This window comes from Gavialis gangeticus, unplaced genomic scaffold (genome assembly GCF_001723915.1).
Source record: "Gavialis gangeticus isolate Ggan-Ray unplaced genomic scaffold, GavGan_comp1, whole genome shotgun sequence".
In the NCBI taxonomy this organism is placed as follows: Eukaryota; Metazoa; Chordata; order Crocodylia; family Gavialidae; genus Gavialis; species Gavialis gangeticus.
The window spans coordinates 41,812,440-41,826,948 of record NW_017729030.1 but is presented as its reverse complement, the minus strand read 5'-3'; positions in this window follow the sequence as shown (position 1 = coordinate 41,826,948).

Here is a 14,509-nt window from a genome sequence, read left to right as displayed (position 1 = left end):
AATATAAATAATTTCTAATTTAAGTGTCTACTTTGTTTTCGACCTTTCAGCTTTGATAATTTTTTTTGCTTGTGGAAACACTTGGAGATTTGCTGTTTAGGGGTGGGGAAAATAAAGGAACTGACTGTTTGGCTTAGTCAGCTAATTGTTTCAACCTTTGTTTTCCTCCCCTTGAAGACAAGCTGTATTTTAATTACTTTATGAAAGATTTTTCTTGATTAGATGTGGAAGCTTCAGTGCCTGTTAAAGAGATGGAAATGGAAGCTTTGTATGCTACCAGAGGTTTCTGTGTAGTCTATGGATATTGTGGCTGGAAAACACATTTGGTCTCTTCTGCAATGTGAAATGGGATGGGGTATTGAAACCAGGTCCCTTGGCACTATTGAAGTTAGGTCAGGGTGCCTAAATGGTAACTGTTTTGAAGAAATTTGTACAAAGATTGGATGATGGTGGCAAATATAAGGTATTCAGTTCTTGTTTTCTCTCACTGATTTTGTCAGAAGTATGGTCAGTAGGACTGTGAAGCTTTGGTCGCTGATTCGATTTGGTGGCCGAATCTCTGAATCCAAATCAAATTGGGAGATCCATTAATCTCTCTGAATTGAATCAGAAGCCTCGATGATTCAGCCATAGACACAGCTTTATATGTTTTTTCTAAGTACCTCGAGGTACCAGGTGCGGCTCGTGAATGCTGAGATGATGGAGCAAATGGAGTGTCCTATGGGAGCGCAGGGGAGCTCCCCGCACACTCGGTGGCAGACCCAGAAGTGGACCAAAAGTACTTCTGGTCTATTTCTGGGTCTGCTGCAGAGCATGCAGGGGGACTCCCCATGCCCCTCCCCCAGCTCGCAGCTGATACCTCCTGAGTCTGGGGGGGCACTCAGGGTCCTCCCACGGCTGATTGCTGAGCTGGTTGAGCACCGGGGGTGGGGGTTCTGCTGCTGAGGGATGCTCCATTTGCCTCACCATCTCAGCGTTCATGAGGCACACCCAGTACCTCAAGAAAGATAGAAAAAACATATGAAGCTTTGTCTACGGCTGAATCACTGATTCACTGATTCTCTGAATTGGAATTGAACCTTCAGATTCAGATTTAACCAAATTGAATCAGGACAGTGATCTGAATCAGTGAATCAAATCACTGTCCCCCAAATTGAGCCAAATCCAAATCGAATACTGCCCACTTCGCACACCCCTAATGGTCAGTCCTCTATAGTTCAAGCAACAAGATGTCTGGCTTCACATTGGCTAAGTACAGAGGTTCACTAAGCCTAATGCAAAATTGATTCAATCTTTGCAGGTTTTTCTAAGTTGTGTAGATTGAATTGATAACAAACTGAACTGACGTTCAGTGTTCTGGTGGCCAACACAAGCCTGCACAAGGCCAGGCCAGGAGCCTGGGGGTGCTCACGTGTACCTCCCCTCATGGCCACACTGCCTAATGCTGCTGAACCCAGCTCAGTTGCAGCCCAGGCCTAATTGGCTGGTGCACACCCCGCCCTCTCCCCCACTTCCTGTCAGCAGTGGGGAGAGTAGAGTCAGCTGACAATCTCTCCCCAGTCCCTGCCTCTAAGAAGGAGGGGCAAATGCATCTCTCGCCTGGCATCAGTTTCTCCATCCAGGGTCTGTCTGGCATGGGGGGGGAAGTCCTCATGATGGGGCTTTTCGTTCCCCCGCACAGCCCAGCACCAGGCTGGGATCAACCCAGCCCTGCCCTCTCCTCAGCCACCCACTTCTAAGAGGCAGGAGGGAGCTGACCCCCCAGCTGGGGTCTGCCCAGCATAGGGAGAAAGTCCCTACTGGGGGGCTTTTCACCCCCCCACAGCTTGGGATTGCCCCAGCCACACCCTCTCAGTGCTGTGCCTCCAGGATGGCCTACCCTCCATCTCCTGCCTCCATCTCCTTTAAGTTGAGGGAGGATCCGGAAAAGCTTCTCTGCTGATTGCAATATTGGCAATGTAAGAACTGACATAACACTTGCTTTTTGTATCTTCACATCTTCGTAATCAATGGGGAAATGGTAATAACAGAGCAATGTCTTTCAGTTATCTACAGTTATCTCTAGTGTGTACGGGTTCTGAGCATGATATAGCAGTTTGCCCTAGGTTAGTTCCTTTTTCACATATTAGGTGACTAAATATTTTGGCCCCAAAGAATTTTTTTTCTGAAGTCATCAATAAGTATTTGAGGCAGCACTGTCATCTTAATAATAGGATTGGGTCTTTTTTTTAAATTTCTGTTTGAGTCACGGAAAATCCATCTATGAAAGTGTCTATTATAGAAATGTGCTATCACCTCAGCCTTGGGGCTAAGTCAAAAAAAGCATGGGGGAGTAGGAGGAGGACCCACCCTCCTCGTGTGTTTAAGTTTTTCAGGGTTTTGAGTTTGGAATAGGATTTGACCTTGTGTCTTTTGGCAGAAAATTAAGCTTAAAGAGCATATTCAAATCATAACATAGAAGACACCTGTCTCTACATGTGTAAGATGCATATGGCCAAAGAGGTATCGCTGGGTATTGTTTTGGGAACGCATCAAAGTCCAGACCACAGCCTTAACAAGTGCTGGGGTGTATGACCCTGAGAGAAATTTGGGGAAGCTTCTTGCGTTGAGTGCTGACTGAAAGAGACTTAGAATTATGATGACAACAACTCAGGAGCTTGTATATTCTTTGTAGATAAACTGGACAGCAACAGAAATACCTGGTTTCTCCATCCATTTTTTTTTTCTTTCCAAATAAAAGAAGTGAATTTAGGTTAAGCACCTGGGGTAGCAATACAGAACAAAAAATGTATGTATATTTCTGTTGTTTGAGAACCTGTTTGTGAATTTTGCTGTTGTCTTCTATAGAGGAAGATTGAGCTTTTGCTATTGCACAAGTGAAAGGAGGGGAAACCAGCCAATATGTAAAATATAATCCAGTTTCGTATTACACATATGTAAAGTGATTTATTGTGAAATTTTCTTTTATTAATTAGTTTAACAACACTTTTTCAGATAATTTTTAAAATACTAGAATATGTATTCATACCTGTTAATTTCTTTAGTGATTTTATACATTGTAAGATATAGCTTTATATAGTTATAATTATGCTGATTTTAATTAATAATCTTAATCATACTTTGTAAAAGTATATAATTTTATATGAAATGCAAATAATGACATTAATAAAAGTACGTGACATTTAAGTTGTGACTTAATTCTTATATTGGGAAACTCTGATTTTAAAATTACATTGAAATAAATCCTGTAGGACACTTTTGGAAATATTTATAATAATATACTTTTTCACTATAGAAGTAGTATTTTTCAGAATGAGTGCTTTGTTGAATTATCCTTCCAAGTATAATTTTTTTCTGTAACATTTTCTTAACTAGAAAGAGGTCAGAGTTTTCTGTACTCTTATATAAATTCCCTTTTCCTCCATCTTTCCTTCTCAAAACAGGTTTGGGAGAAGATGATTGCTATAATTGTTTTTCCACTGCTTAAGCAGCTTCAGTGTAGTTTATTTTGTAGAGTTCAAGAAGTGAACACCCTCTCTCTTCACAAATCTTGCTTATTTTTCAAAAATGTTAATGAGAAAATTTAGAACTTTCAAAACTTCATGTTTTCATTCCCTCTCTTCCTCCTTTGTTGCTACTGTCTGTAATAAATCAGTGATGTCTGAGGTTCTTCCCCGGTGCCAGTATCTCTTTCTGTAGAGTAAGCAGGGATGAGCAAAAGGGGCACAAGTTCTGGGTAGTGATTTAGAGGTGGGTACCCTCAAGACTAAAGGGGATGGCCCCAAGAACCCTTTGGCATAGCTGCTCAGCATTTCTCAAAGCCAATGGGCATTCTTGTGGCTATTTAATGGTCCCCATCACCTGCTGCTGCCGGGTTTCTCTGAACTATTTCTGTTCCCTTCTTTTCACTGCCCCAGTCTTTCCCCCTCCAAGCCCATCCCCGTGTGTTCCTCCCTTCTCTGTATGCTTGTATGCTCTGTCTCTTTCCTTTCTTACCATGACTGCCAAATTTGCCTCTTTAGGTTGTCTCTGGGCCTCACGTTCTGTAATGGGCTGGTGTCCTGCAGGGAGTAGGAAGAAAGGAGATGTCTGTTCTTGGGTGAACTGTCAACAGGCAAAGGGCATGATCAGGGAATGCAAGTGTGCTCACCAGGTTTGGGAAACACTGGTCCAGGGCACAGATCTTACTAGTTACACCTTTGACCTCTTTCCATTTTAACTCTACAGAACTACATCAGCTTTGGAAAAGTCACCATGTGACAGAATTAATTTAATTTTTGCTGTTGCTGGTTGATAACTTTCCATGGTGAAATTACAAAACATTAAGATTAAAAAAAAGGGAAAGAGGGAGGGAGTGGGAAGAAAGAAAAAAGATGGACACATATGCAGAATTTTTAGCTATTCACAGCAAAAAAATGGCCAGAAAGAGGGCAGAGAGAGGCAGTTTTGTAAATCTCACAGTTTTCAGAAACGGAAATGATTTTTTTTTTTTCAATTTGAAACAAAATGCAATATTTTTAAAATACTTACTGAAAAATGTTGACACTTAATTGGAAAAACTCCAGTTCTGATGGGAGCATAGAGCCAGCTTCTCTGATGCCTTTGCTTATATCAAACAGCACCTTATTCTGCAAGTAGTCTCACTGGTAGAAGAGCCAGCATGGAATAAAGTTTTCAGAACTAAACCAATAACTTCAACTGCTGCTATATGCTGCTGTATATATTGCCCATAAAATGGATGCTGTGGAGTCACCCTGTGGTTAGCTATCACTTTGAGGCTCAGTAGATTCCTTTGCAATGTTCAGTTTTTTGCTGACCTAAGGAATAGTAGATACGCCATGTCTAGAGAAAAGTCTGCATTATCAGCTACTCTGTATAGCTACTGCGTGCACACAGCTCTGGCTGTAATTCATCTTAGATGGGTTTTTTTGCTCAGATTTGGGACACAGAATGCACTTTGTGCCATCCAAGCATGCTCACATGAGGGAGGTAGCAGGGATGCTGTGAAAACTGACTGCCTTGTAAGGTTCTTACCAGGGACAGTGCAGTTGGCTTGATTATAAGCGAGAACAGTTTATATTTGAGCTCTGGGAAAGAAATTGTAACTTGTGATAGGTACTTAAAAATAAAAAAATCCCTAAAATGCTAGAGAATCAAAATAGACTTTTCCAGTGTGATTTTAGGCATTGGGTCTCAAACATCCTTTCTCAGAATGGAGAAGTGGATTGATTGAGATTTGAATTTCAAATGTTAATATTAAAACTGAGAGAGCTGCTACACTGTGTAGTCTGGCTCCAGTTGGAAAAGAACAATTCTTTTAGAGTTAAGATGCCTGACCAAGAGAGTGCACATGGGTCAAGCATGACTGACATGGAGAGAGGGAGGCTGGCTGTTTTTTTTTGCCCTATTGGATGATATCTAAGAAGCTCCCTGAGCTTAGAATAAATAAGGGTCATTGAGGAGGAATACTCAAGGCTACTTTTGCCATAAAATCTCCTTCTCTGATAACAAACTCTAGTAGTTTGGAGGGTAGAATGCTGCATTTAGTTAATACTTTAAACCACAATCCTGATTTTTTTTTTTCAACAGCAGCTTTTTTTTACTGGCAACATAGTGGAATCTTTTCCATGAATTTATCTGAAAAATGGACTAATTAATAATTTTATTCAAAAAGTAAAAGTCCCATGATCTCAACACACACCTGTTCTTTAAGGAAGGCAGATGGATTGATATAGTGCCAAATTCTAATCTGATACAGTACAAGACAAGACATTTTGAGGAGTACTGTGATGCCTGCTATGCATGTGATACAAAAACACGGTCCTGAAAGTCTGGATTTATCACTAGTGATATTCTATAAAATATGTCAGAGTGGATTTATTTTTTAAGAGTTGATATATTACGTCTAGGTTTTGTAGCTATTTTATGAAATATAGTGGTTTGAAAGACTCTTAAAAAGTTAATGCAGTTAACATTTCTCTCAGTTCAGTTTATGACATCTCCAAAAATAAATGCAATTTTAATAGAATGACATCTCTCATAAAAACTGAAGTCATCTTTCTTGATTTTTCAATTTCAGAAATGAGAGCTGACAGTTCCTAGAATGTCAAAAGCATCTTAGTTGGTTCAGATGGAGGATGGCCCTTGTGTGCTGTCTTTTTTTAGGCACTGGAAAGCAAAAGGTTGCTGGAAGGACAGCATTCTCTTCCAGCACTGAGCTAATATTTTTTTTTCTAATTAGGAAAATCTGCTTATGTCTGAGCTTGGACCATGAAATGTCAACTGTAGATTTTGCTACCCGATAAACAAATCAATGGTGGAACTTCTGGGATTAAAGTGGGCTTGATGTTGAGCTTGGATTGTGGGGAAGAAATTAGGAGGCTGATATTAGAATCCAAGATTTCATAGATTTCGTAGACATTAGGGCTGGAAGGGACCTCGAAGGTCATCGAGTCCAGCCCCCTGCCCCAGGGGCAGGAAGTCAGCTAAGGTCAAACGATTCCAGCAAGATAAGCATCCAAGCGTTTCTTGAATGAGTCCAGAGTAGGTGCCTGCACCACTTTCTGAGGGAGTCTGTTCCAGGTCTTGGGGGCTTGGACAGTAAGAGAATTGCTTAATGCTCTTCCATAGCACTAGGACTATATGCGGGTTACTCCTTCTAGTGGAGTCTCCGTACTTGGCAGTCCTGACTTAGGTTTGAACATTGTCCTGACCTGCTGTCATTGTGTCAGGGGTGCCAGTACATAGGAGGTTTCTACAGTTGAAGATGAACGCTTCATTTTCTTAGCATCTTTTTGTACTACCTTTTCATTATGGTCCTTCTGAAAGCTCCCTAGTCTAATATCTTTTAATTGCAGATAGCCACATAAATATCTTCCCATGTTGTCTGTTACCCAGGGAATACCACCAATTTGTATACTGTAGTGCTAACAGGGACTTGAACAAGTATACACAGAACCGGCTCCTGAACACTCAAATTTAGTCTTGTAGCCTAGCTAAAGCCTCTGAACCTCTTAGAGTCTGAAGGAGTTTCTATCTTGTAAATAAAGGGTGGTGTTAGGATTTGGAGGGTGACTCTATATGGTGGTGATTACGATGGTGTCCCAATTTCTGCAGACTGTGGCCTTGTCTGTATTGTGGGTCTGCTGCTGCCACAGCTATGCTGGTAGTGTTATGATGACAGGATGGTGGCAGAACCCTGCAGTGGAAATGTAGCCAAGGATGGCAGAACTTTCCACTGTTGTTTCTGCTACGCAACATCTCCAAGATGACTGATGCTCTGTTGGTAGAACTGTGTCCACACCAGGGCTTTTTGGCATGGCTAGCTCAGCTACGAGGTGTGATCTTTTCACACTCTAAGCCTGGCATGGGAATACAGAAACCCGCAGAACTTTGCAGTGCAGACCAAGATTTAGGAACAGTTCCAGGAGAATGCTCTGGAGCCATTTAAAATCCTACGGAAGACATAAGGCAGTCTGTCATCAGAAAGTCATGAGGAAATAAAAAACTGCTGCTGACTCAAGGGGGGGGGTGGGTAAGCTCTTGGAAGCTGTTAATGCCAAAGTGTAGAGTGAAGTACTATATTAGACTACCCATCAGAATTAGTTTTTCTACCTCACTGTTAAACATAGGAGTATTGTCCAAATATGGAAATTGTTTTGAAGACAAAACAATAAGGCAGAGGTTGAAATTAGGAGTTTCTGTATTCCATGCAAATTGAATCAAATCTTGTGAAACACACTGTTTGAAGTAAACCCTTGATATTGATTCTTGTGGATGTTCTCGCTTTGCGAATTGTGGTATACATTTGTCAAAATCTATGGATTTAGTTTTAGTCACTGGATCTCTGGTCCCAGTGAAAGGGCTACTGTGGATAGTCTTGTGAGAAACTTGTGCTAGGTGGACGTTAGTAGGTGACTGATGATATCTGCACACTTAAAAATTATGTTGATAAAAAGGAGGGACTAACCTGTCAAATTGGTTTGTTCTAACTGTGTTGCGGCTCTTGTATCATGCTATAAGCAGAAGCAAAATTCTGGCAATTTAGCAGCTGTTCCATTCTGATGAAGGCTGCCTTGATTTAATTTCACTTACTGGTGGACACCAAACCATTTCAGTGGATCACCATATGCATTTCCTGCCTTTCCATACACACTGCTGGAGAAGACTGGCTCGTGGATTTCTTAAGGAACCCTGGCACTGTTAAGTACCTTACAAGATCAGGTTATAAGCATGTTGACAGTAGAACAGGATTTTTTTTTTGGCCAGCTGTAGATTCATAGATTATAGAGTCGGAAGGGACCCAGTGGATCATCGTGTCCGATCCCCTGCCCCTGGCAGGAAAGAGGACCGAGGTCAGATGACTCCAGTCAGGTGGTTGTCAAGCCTCCTCTTGAAGATCTCCAAGTTAGGTGATAACACCACCTCTCTTGGAAGCCCATTCCAGACTCTGGCCACCCTTGCTGTAAAAAAATTTCTTTAAAAAAGAAGATAGCTGTAGACAGCAAGAAGTTCTAGTGGCTGAAACCAGTTTCACATCACTTCTTGATTTATTTAATAGCTCATAGAATAATGATATATTTTGGTATTTTTATGCATATTAACATTTTTTGAATGCACCCAGTTAAATGAACATGTTAAAGCATGTTTAGGTTGAACACTACAGTACTGGTTTTGGCTGTATCAACTCTGTTATCATGTGTTACAGCAGTCATTGCATATGGTATCAACGCAGTACAAAGTGTTATCAGTTTTGCCCTTTTATTATTCTGAACCATGTAAAAATGAGCTACACATATGTGAAGAGCAAACAAGGCTAATGTGTCATCATCTGAGACATGAACCACTATGTGAAGACTAAACAAGTCTGATTTTTTTGGATTAGGGGAGCAAAGTGTTAGCATTCATCAACAGTATAATGTTACATATTGCTCTAAAATAAAAAGTTACGAAGTAATTTTAGTGCATCCAAAATGAGATTGGGTCCTTAGTTGACTGAGATTTTGACAGAGTAAGGACTGCGGTATCAAGACTGATCATGCCTATGTAACTATCTTTATCTCTTTAGCTTTGCATCACACCAATCTGTTCAATATGTCCTGTGCCTGGTGTTTGAAGCAAAGAACCCAGCACTCTGTTCTCTGGAAGTGGATTTTCTTTTTGAGACTACAGCCAATTTACAGTAATTAATGTGATAAGGACAGCAGCTGTAGCAGTCCTTAATTCCTTAATCTTAGAGCAGAGATAGAAATGGATTAGTTAGAGATAAATATAGCTTGTGGCATTTTCTCATGAGAACAAGCCCTCTTAAAAATATTGCATTCTTGTAGCAGGACTGGCCAACACAGTGATGAAAGCAATTTTCCTTTGCCTTAGGGAATTATCCATGCTGGACTGAATGGAAAGAATAAATGTTGGTTTATTTTAAATAAGACAGAAATAAAACTCCTGACCCCAGGCAGTGGAAATAGTTTTGTAGATTGTTCCCAGAACACTGTGACCCCTGGAAGGAAGGAGGAGGTCTGTACATTATAGTGCCAATGAGTTTCCTGTATATCAAATTGGCGATTAGAAAACCAGGCTAAAACAGTCCTGGAAGACTGATCCAGATTAATACTTGTTGGATGGTTATGTTGATTTTCAGTTAAGATGTAATGATGCTTATAGCAATGAATGGAAATTTTAAATAAAAACAAGGTGAAAAATTTCCTTAATTGAGTCACTTGGCAGTAAATATGTGTGGATTATATTTACATTTCCAAAGGTTACAAGGAAATTATTTTTTTCCTTAGAGGAATGATGTGTTCAGTGCTTGAAAGGTGTTCCTTGAATTTTTTTTTTTTAAGTTACACTACAGTTAGTGAAAGGTGCTAACCTGAAACTACTGGAGATTGAAGTCCTTCAGGTATTCAGGATTCGGTCAGGAGCAATACCAACATCCCCATGTTAACTTGTCCCTGTGCCTCTTCTGGCTTGGAGATGGCATGAATCTGGGTGAGAAGCTGGTTTGGTATCTCTAAACATTGAAAACAGCTTGCTGAGACAACCAAGAGGGAGGCTAACCATGAAGTGATTTCACTGTAGCAGACAACAGCTCCTGATGGATGGACTGAGACTGCCATGTCAGACAAATTTTAGATGGGGTCAGTTTTGGTTGCTGAATGAAATTGTAATGGGTAGTTGTGGCAGGGCATCTTTGATGCCTGCCACTTCAAGGACAGAAAACAGGCACCAGCAGGTGCCTGATGAGGGCAACCATTGTGGACCCAGGGATATAAGCTGGGCTGCGGTTTGCTGCAGGAGGAAGGAGGAAAAATCAGGCTGAGAGGCTGCTCCACCCATAGTCAGGAGGTAAGGGCAGGGGCTATGGGGTGTGGGTGACCCCTTGTCACCTTGGGTAAGACATAAAACTGCACCCTGCTGAGGAAGGGTGGTCTGGTGGGGTTCCTAGTGGCATGGGAGCCCCCAGGAAATGCCAGGCCAGTTACCTCCCCAGTGAAAGGTGGGTTGGGGCACCTTATAACTCCAGCCCCACATCCCAGGTGGTGTGGTAATGAGCAGGGGGAGCCCAGGGCTCATTAAGGAGCCCTGAGGCAGGGCTTAGGCTGGAGGAGGGACCTGGGGCCACACCCAGGTGGCAGGGGAAAGCCTGAGGGTGTGAGAGAGACCCTGAGTGAGAAGGGCGATGAGCAGGGTGACTCTGAGTGAGAGGGGGGTAAGTGAGGAGGCCCAGTGGGGGCATAGTGGCCTGGCGAGGGGCTAGGAGCAAAATAAGCCTACAGTCATAGAATCACTTAGTCAATGCTCAGGTGAGGGTAGCAGGAAACACCCGACAGACTGCGTCAGGGCTGGCCTAGGGGAGGAGAGCTAAGCTCGAAGCCAGGTGAGGCTGGGTGGGATAAGTGTGGCCCCTGAGAGCGGTCAGTATGCAAGAGGCTGGGTGAGAGCCAGTGGAGTGAGTGGGACCCTGGTGAGAGAGGGGTAGTGTGTGAATGGCCCTCTGGGGCTGTAGAAAAGAGCTACAACTGTGTGCTCAGTTTTGCTTTGGCCATAGATCAGAGAAGTAACACCAGACTAACATCTACAAAGCATGGGAGCTGTGGAGCTGAGGTTGGAGTGGGTATTAGGCCCTTGTCACTAGGGCGAGTAATAAGTAGCCTCCAGCCTCAGTAACAGATCTCATATTTTTCCGTCAAGGCATGGCAGGCGTGTGAAGTGGGTGGTTACTCCAGAAGCAGGGTGGCCAGTTAAGACCCAATGAGGAGGCCACCCTGTTACACTGGCCTATAAATGAAATAATCAATAACTTTATTTCTGATATTTTTGTAAAAACTCTATATTTTATACATCAGTTGAGAGAGGATTTTTATTTCAAGTCTTAAAAGCAACTTTGCTGCCTTACCTACTTTCTTACTCTCTAGCCCTGAAGAAAAAACTAAACTTCAATCCATCACCAAATTGTGTACAATTTGGCAAGCAGAGAAGAGCCTACTGATCTTTAGTAACAATTCTGGTTGAGTAAAGAGCTCTGTGAAAGAGCTCTGACTAGGATACCATTATCCTTTTTTGCAAAGGTGATAGCTTTCTAGAGAAATCTAATATTAGGAAAAAATGGCAATGCTATTTAATGGTGAGCTTGAGGTAAGCATGAGGAAGGCTAATAAAATGAAATGCTATATCACCTGTGGTTTTAGCCAAGTCTCATACCAACTTATTTGTCCATCCGTCACACAGCTTGTATTATGGAAGAGCCGAGAAGTTCTTGAGATGCCTAGTGGAAGTGTCAGCTATTCCAAGCTGGGGGCATGTGGTGATATATTTCATTTACGGGGCAGTACTGAACATGCATTTTGCATAGTGTACTTATTTATGAGGTAGAAATTAAGCAGTTAACATACATAGGAATTGTGTGGTGGAAATCTGCATTTGTTTTGACAACTCATCCAAGTTGGAGCCATAAACCCGCTTTTAGTGCTGTCCCTCAGGACCTCCACACAGTTTGTGAAGCAGTGTATGCTGCTGATAGATACATCCCCTTTCTCCCCATCCAAATACCAACCAAAGAGGAATAGAAACCAAATGGAAGCAATACACATGTTCACTAACTGAAAAATTTATGGCTGTTGTAAAGCTACAGAATAATGTGCTCCATTGCTGAATAGCAAAGATAAGAAATAAACCCTGTTATTGGCAGTGTTTCCCAGGGGTCAGATGCCAGTGACTCATTCATTTGATGTTCATGGTGACATGCATTTGGTGGATTCCTGCATCTCAGACTGAACTTTCCTCTGTGTACCACTGATATAACTCAGTAGAGTTGCTTTTTTACTTGCCACCAGTGGGTCTCAAACTCTTTAGACTCAAGGCACCCACCAGAAAATGCCAGCTCTTTGCTTATGCTCATTTTTTCACTACAGACAAAAAAATAGAACAATTCTGTTGTGAGGAACTCAGAAAGACCACAACAGGACAGAATGTTTTGGACATGATGTATTCCTTTTTGTAATCTCTGGGTTTATCTTGTGGATCGTAAGTAGGTATTTGCACATCTAACAATGTTAATATTGTGTGGCACCTTCTAGCACCCTTGGAAGGAACTTGTGGTATGCCAGAATGACATGGCATTCTCATTGAGAATCCCTGCTTTACACCTAATATAAGCAGGAGAGATTTAGGCCCTGTATTAGCTGATCTTTAGCAAATCTTGAACATTTCTTTTTCCACTAAAACAGCTTAAAATTATAGGTCTGTTTCACCAGACTATTGTTGGTTGTTAGTCTTCTGCATTTGTTTCAAATGTGAATGTTTATGGAGACACCATGGGATATTTAAACAAATGAGACCTTTTTTGCCAAGGAAGTACTTGAAACATGCAAAACTGAAAGAAAAAACAAAAAACCCCCACCCCCAAATAAACCTATTTTAATTTTTAATGTAAATAAAAACTTTTAAATTTGTTCAAAAATATATATTTTCCTAAAATGAAGGCACATTTCTTTAATACTCTGCCTGTCTTCTGGATACCATACTTTGAAATTCTTGAAGATATCAGTCAGTGCTTCGTTTAAAACATTTTTAGTGTATGGGAGTACATATAGTGTTGTCAACCCTCCAGGATTGTCCTGGAGTCTCCAGGAAGTAGATCTAAATCTCCAGGAGACTTCTGAGAGTCACTTTGGAGATTGATGGTAAATAAATAAATATTTAATTTAATAAATAAATATTAAATGTTGAATCCAATTTATACAGTAGTCCAGCTGGGTTTTTAAAATGTAATAGTAATGTGTATTTGCCTTCCTGATGTAAAGTCTATGCACTGTAATCCATTGTGTGATGCAACCTCTTGGAATAGATTCAAATAAAGTTGTCAACCCTAAGCACAGATGGTTCATGTGTTGCCCTGAGGAGTCTGGCCAGTGCTCAGGATCTCAATATTACGCTGTTAGACAGGAGGGCGTGATGTACAATTGCACATATACAAACATACAAATCATTTAGGTGCATACACACACATACTACCAGCTCAGGCACATACACATTCAAACCAGCCTAGGCACATGCCAATTCAAGCACATACACGATACACCCCAAAAGTTAGACACAGATCACTAATTTGTATTATGCACACACACACACACACACACACTAGCAACTCAGATACACACACGTTCAAAATAACTGATCTATGTTCATGCACACCTATAACCAGTTTAAGCCCATACACACTACACACACCAAATTTAGACACAAACAGTTATCAGTTACCAGCACCTGCACATCCAATACATGTACGTGGATTACTAATTTATATACTACACACACACAATGATATCTATATATATATATTTATATGTATTCACTCATTTACACACATACCACCCACCTACACATACACACAGGTGAGTTCCTAAGTTGGGTGTTGCGATGTGTATGTATGTATGTGCTGGGGGACTTGGGATATCTGGGGAAAAGTTAAGGTAAGAAAGTAGAAGTGTAGAGAGTGAAAGTTGCTGCAAATGAAAGTCACCGGTGACAAATGAAAGTCACCGGGACTTGGATTAGAACTGGTAGACTAAAGGAGCCTGGGCAGAAGAACTGAGGCTCGGGGGTAACTTTAGGTTAATTGACCGTAATTGATTAAAAGACAATGCCCAAAGCCTACAGAACAGGGAAGCGATGCTGGTACAGAGACTGGGACTGGAGCCAGAGCTACGGGGGAGCTGAAAAGGTAGGTGGGGAGAGGGAAAATGGGACTAAAGGAAAGTGTGGGTGTTAAAGAGGGGCTCTGGATGTGGGGAGCCAGAGGATGGCTCCGGGGCGGCTAGAGAAGTTGCAGGGAGCGGCAGTAGGCGCTGGGAGCTGGAGAAAGGCTCCAGCTGCTGGAGAAAACTGCAGGACAGACATGAGGACCTGGGAAGTTGCAAGGGCAGGGGGAAGGACTACAGAAGGTGTGAGAGAAGCCTGAAAACAGAGAGCTGGGCAGCAGAAAATCACAGGAAAAGCAGCAGGA